Source organism: Pseudorca crassidens, chromosome 3 (genome assembly GCF_039906515.1).
Source record: "Pseudorca crassidens isolate mPseCra1 chromosome 3, mPseCra1.hap1, whole genome shotgun sequence".
NCBI lineage: Eukaryota > Metazoa > Chordata > Mammalia > Artiodactyla > Delphinidae > Pseudorca > Pseudorca crassidens.
Window position 1 is genome coordinate 37,449,383 of NC_090298.1, and position 6,161 is coordinate 37,455,543.

Genomic DNA, 6,161 nt, shown 5'->3' on the forward strand with positions numbered 1-6,161 from the left:
CCTACCTTAAAGTAAGTAATCTAGTTGGGTTTGTTTGATTGTTTTTTGGGTTTTTTTTGACTCTGCCGCTTGATACCTACACCATAATCTGGCCGACACAAGAATCAGGATAATAAATAGCTCAGAAGCCCAGCAAGGATAGGAGAGTGAAGGAAGATGTGACCATTCATGCATTAACATTTTTTCCCCATCACGATAAGAAATTATGACAACCCATCATACCTTCCTTACAGAGGTGGGAATTCTAGGAACAAATTAACACTTTCCAGTTTACACAAAACAAAATGGAACCATGATTATTAAACTCCCTAGACCTAGACACTTAAAATTATGAAAAGAAACATTTTGCTGCTAAAATGGAATGGATATTAAAATCAAACAAATAAACAAAAAAGAGAATTCTAGATAACCTTTTAGAACAATTTGTCTTAAGAAATCCTGAAATGAAAACTTTTGGTCCTGGACTGAAAAGTGGCTGTCAACTTTGGAAATATACTAAATTCAAAATAGACTAGACTCTAGTTGTGTTGTGCCTTTGTATCAGTATAAAAGCCAGTTGTGTGCTGACAATTTGCTCCTCCCAAGCTTGGAAACATTTTATTGAGTTATCACAAAGGACTTTTGAAATGATCTAGTTCAACTTTTAGCCCAGTGAAGAAATCTCTTCCATAAAGTGCTTGATAAACAGCCGTTGACCTTCCTCAGGGTCAATCTGGAGGATGGGTTAAGGTGGGCCGTCTAGGAGAGGATTCCCCATGAAGAAAGTATTTGAGATTTATGTCTTAGAAGTGGGGTAAGAAGGCAGCAGATGGAGAAGGGAAGGAAGGACATCCCTAGGTAGAGGAATTGCATGATGAAATGAGAAAGGGATTGAAATATATACTGTGTTTGCAGAAAATCCAGTGGCTTGATATTATTGTGGCATAAGAGTTTAGAAAAATGAGAAATAAAGATTGGAAATATATTTTGGGAAAAGTGATGAATTCTCTAAATGCCACTGCAAGGAGTTTGGAATTCATCCTGGAAGCAATGAAGAATTCAATCCAACTAATTGTGGGAAGCCTTCTACAATTTTTTAAGTTGGAATAAATTCTTCTTCCCACTGGAGAGATAAAAATAAATGAATGAATAACTAAATGAATCACCTCCAAAGGGTGGGTTTTTTTATGTAAAAGGAAAGTTTATTGTTTATTGTTTCCATTTAGTCCACACCTGGGAGGGGACTCTGGAATGAGGAAGGCCGCTGGGCTTGGAAGGCTCCTTGTCGGGCTTGAAGGTGAGCCTTCTGCCCAGTCTGTTCTGGGGCTGTCAGGCCTCTGGAGGTTGATCAGGTGGTTGCGCAGAGGTGGTTTACACCCTCCAGGACCACATCTTCATGGTGGAAAATGGAAACACAGAGACGTAGGTGTAGGATGCCTGCATTTGCAGGTGGACCAGACAGTTGGTGGTGGTTTTCACTTTGGTGGAATAATTCTGGCAGATCTGACAGCTCATGGTTGGTTGGCAATGAGGATTTAACCGCAAAAAATAACTTTAGCTGATCTTGGAAGCTAAGATCCTGCAGAGAAGTGGTCCTGGAGGATGGACTGGAGAGGGGATTGGAGGGTGGTCTGAATCTCTGGGTCCATTCGTCCAAACACTGGTAAAGTGAGCTGGCACCAGTGGGCGCTCTGTGCCTTTGCAAATAAGGGAAGTATGCCTTTAAGATTATGGTTCAACCCAATCAAGAGAAGAAGGAATAAATAAATAAGAGTATGATGGTACTTATTCTACTGAAGACTTCTCTCCCAGTTGTCAGGGTCATTGGCTAAGCATTTAGTGGGATAAGTATTCAAACATCTGAGACTTCTATCAACAGTATGACCAGCAACACATTTCGTTTAATTACTTGGAAAGATCTTTTATTTCTAGGACTAAAGTCAGAGACAAAATAAACTACATCAGGACCAGACATACTCTAGTAATACCAAATTTTTTTTTAATTCACATATATTACATCTGGGTTTTCCAGACATTTTATGGGATAATTATGGCAAGGATAATTATTGTAATTTTAGAAAAGAGGAAACTGAATCTAAGATGGTTAAATGATTTGCTTAAGGCCACAGTTAGGGAGGGGAACCCTAGGGTGCAAACCTAGATATTTCCAGTTCTAAGGCTACTGATTTTTCTTAAACCTTACAATGAATCCCAGATATACTTTAATAAAACATATAGTCAACTTTATGAGGAGGACACAAAACGAGGTCCACTGGAATGACAAAAGAATGAAGTATACACTATGTAAATATACAAATTATTTTCTACATCTATATTGATAAATCAAGTGCATGCAGGTGACAAAGCAAACTACAATGTTAAGTACATCCAGTGTGAGCAGAGATGAACTAATAATGCTGGGGAAATTATTATTTTACTATGAAACATTCTTCACCTCTATTTGTCTTTGGAGATGTAGCACAGGAAATTTGCCTGAGGAGCAGTTCTGAGAAACAAAAGATGCAGACAAATTTTAAGGAGGTCAGATGAGTGCTAGGGAAGAAAAGTGCCCAAGGAAATGTTACTAGAACAAATGTATTTAATCTGCGAATGGTTATTTAAATGGAATTTTTCTTTTGCTTTGAAGCTTTAACTAAGTTTTTAAAAACCTATCTTGATTATTCATGATGATGGGTGTCTTTAATTTCTCCCACCAGGTTTTGTTTGTTCAGTCTCTCCCTAATCCCTAACAATATAATTCCCTGGTTCACTTCTCCCCTCCTCCCCAAACAGGGATATTCACAGTGCTATGCGTGTAAGAGATACCGACTAAGTATGTGTAATTGATCTAAAGTCTGACTTAGCTTTGTTTTTCTGACAGCAACTATATATGCCATGAAATGGATGGAAAAGAGAAGCAATAAAAATCCCAGGTAATAAGTAGACTTTATAATTAGGCACTGAGTAATTGATAAATGTCTGTAGTTAAATGTAGTTGCTTATAAATATTCAGCTAATTAGTTATAAATTTATAACATCCAGAATTGTTAAACACCGTCCATGAACAAGTTCTCTGTTATCTAATCTTTTCATTTTAAGAAGTTTAATCTTCCTTCCTTTCTCCCCCCACCCTTCTCTTTCTCTCTTTAACATAATATCAACTACATATAAGATGAGGATAATAATAGCACATACTTTTTGGTGGTGTTGTGAGGATTAAATGAAACAGTCCATGTAAGGTGCTTAGCATGTTCCCAGCAATGTCAGTTTATTTTGTGATAGGTTGTTTATACTGAACTCTTATTTTTGCCTGGCACTTGCCTAAGTGCCTTTGGTGAGTTATGTCTTTTTATCTTATCACTCTTACTTGGAAGATGGGGTCCATGGTCGCAGAGCCAGTAAATGCTAATGGCAATATTTGACCCTAGGTAGTCTTATTCTAGTTTCCCAATTCTTAGCCATGATACTTCTCAGTCTGGACACCTGTAACTTGCTCTTACTTTTCCTTGATGTGCAGCAAGTGCAGCTCTGCCATATTTTTCAGCAGGATTTCCAGATGTAGCAAAACTTAGGTCCTTTGAGTTAACTTGAGTGAAGTCCTTCTACAATAAATCAACAAAGAGAGATGTCACATTAATATTGAAATCACTGAGAGTTCCAAATTTAAATTAGCATTATGTTTATATTTATGTTATCAATAATAAAAGCTCTGTCAGGTATCAATAAACGCAATTTGAAATATTCTGGATATAAATGTTAAACACTTTTTACTTAACAGTTTAGAGTTCAATTACTCTTTTCCCTTCATGGCTGCAGTAAGGACTCTTGATCTGGTGGAAAATTTCACAAAATTAGGAGTGTTTTGAATGAAACAATCAGAATCCCTCTGATTTTATTAATATACAGATCTCAAAATTTAGTACTTATGTCCAGTGCTATAAAATAGCAAGTATATATTAAAATAAACCCTGCAATTAAAATTTCAGTAAAGCTCTTATATGAATTGTAGATAATTAAAAACAAGGTGTTATACTGATAATAATTTAGGGGACAATATTGGATGTGTGTATTTTTCCTTTTAAAGGTTGTAGACTTATGCTTGACTAATTCTTTGGACAACATCCCTGGCAATATTATTTTTCTTGAAGTAGTTGGTGTTCACAATTTTTAATTCTCATTACCAGCATTTAAATATACATACCAACATTTACTGTTTTGGGGTGTGTATTTAAATCAATAACTGTCAAGCACCCATAGGAAAACAGGAGAAACATGAAGTCTTTCACAGTTTAAGTAGTGTAGCTGTATCCCAGGAAGGTCTGTGCCTTAAAAGACAATTGTCTCGTTCAGAGGACTACCTTAGTTTAAAGACAGCATGTGAATCTATTGAAATGTGTGTGGATTACATACATCTTGCCTCCTGGACCCAGCCCTGGACCCCAGCAGTTGACCCAGTGTCGAGCATATAGGTGGATCTTAATATTTGTTGGATGGGTAAATTCTGACTGATCAATGGAAACACTAGAAATGTGATTTTGTGTGTGTGTGTGTTGGGGGGAGCGGTGGTTTTTAGATGGGAGAGATTCATTCATTCCTGCATAACAAGTGGAAAAAAGTTTGTAAAGCAAAGGTTTTAATGGCAAAGGCTTTGAAAGTAAAAGTTTATTAAAAATTCAGAATCCAAACTTGGGTATGAATGGTAAGTTCATGCAGTGTAGCTATCTTTTACTGTCCTCTTTTTGTACACTTTATTTTAGAGGCATTGACTGTTAACGCAAGATATGTCTTGGATAAATATGAATTAGTGGAGCAGAAAAAAAATGATAAGTAAACATTTTCAAAACAGGTTAGAATTAGAAAATATGTTATATAAGGACATATATTCTCCCTCAAGTCTTCACGTATCTAGTGAGTTTGCTATTTCTGTAGGAAACATCATCTTGCATGAGGAGAGAGGGCATTTTAAACTACATAAACAAGGGCTTCCCTGGTGGCGCAGTGGTTGGGAGTCCGCCTGCCCCTGCAGGGGATGCGGGTTCGTGCCCCGGTCCGGGAGGATCCCACATGCCGCGGAGCGGCTGAGCCCGTGAGCCATGGCCACTGAGCCTGCGCGTCCGGAGCCTGTGCTCCGCAGCGGGAGAGGCCGCAGCGGGGAGAGGCCCACGTACCGCAAAAAAAAAAAAAGTAGACTACATAAACAATTCCATCTAGTTATAAATAGATTGTGTTCTAGAAGTTCATTTGAAAGTTAATTTTTTAGAAGTTATAACCTATTTTCCTGAGGAAGCAATGTGAGAAATAGGACTTAGATTCTCAAGGTGCCAGAAGGTGTAACGACTTGTCCAAGCAATTTAATGTAAAAACAAGTGCTCCGGGTTAAGAAAGAGCTGGATTCAAATTCCACCTCTCTAAGTGATAGTTTCCTTCTCCATAAAATGGTGCTAATTATAACATTCACTTCATTGTGTCTATGTGGGTTAAATGACATGGTAGATTATTAAGTGCAGTGCATGCTTCCAAGCAAACATTGCTCAAAAATGGAGACATTGTTTCTCCCATTACAATAAAGCCTACAAAAATCCATGCTCTCACGGTATTTATACTATCTTTATTGTATCCCATTCCTTTTGGGGCCCCAGACATTGTTAGTATTTAAAAATTATCTATGTAATTCTGCTCTGCTCTGGACAGACTTCCATACCTTTCTTCATTCTCTTTTCTCAGCTGGAAATGAATCCATATACTCTTTTTTCTTCCAAGTTCCAGCTCAAATGCTGCTTTCTCTAGAAAGGCTTTTTCCTCACTGGAGCCAGAATTAATGAAGAAAAACTCAAATGGTGAAGAAGGAGCTAAATACTAAGCAGAGCTCGTTCTAGAACCAGAACAGGCCAGTAGACATGTAGGTTTGCCTGCTTTTGAGGGTGGGTAGGGCAGGTGGTTTAGTGTCCTGGGTTAGGATAGGGCTCTTTTGTTAGAAGTAGACTAGGTGAGAGCCCTAATCAAGGATCTGTCAAAGTAAATCAGAAGGGACTGAAGTAGCACGGAAATCCAGCTGGAGCGGTACTGTATAAACTTGACAGTGAGCCATATAAAAGCAGGAGCATTGCTAGACTCTCACAGTCTAACACAGGGTTAGTTAGGTGTTCGTTAACTGACTTGGTGATTTGATTAGAAAAGACAGA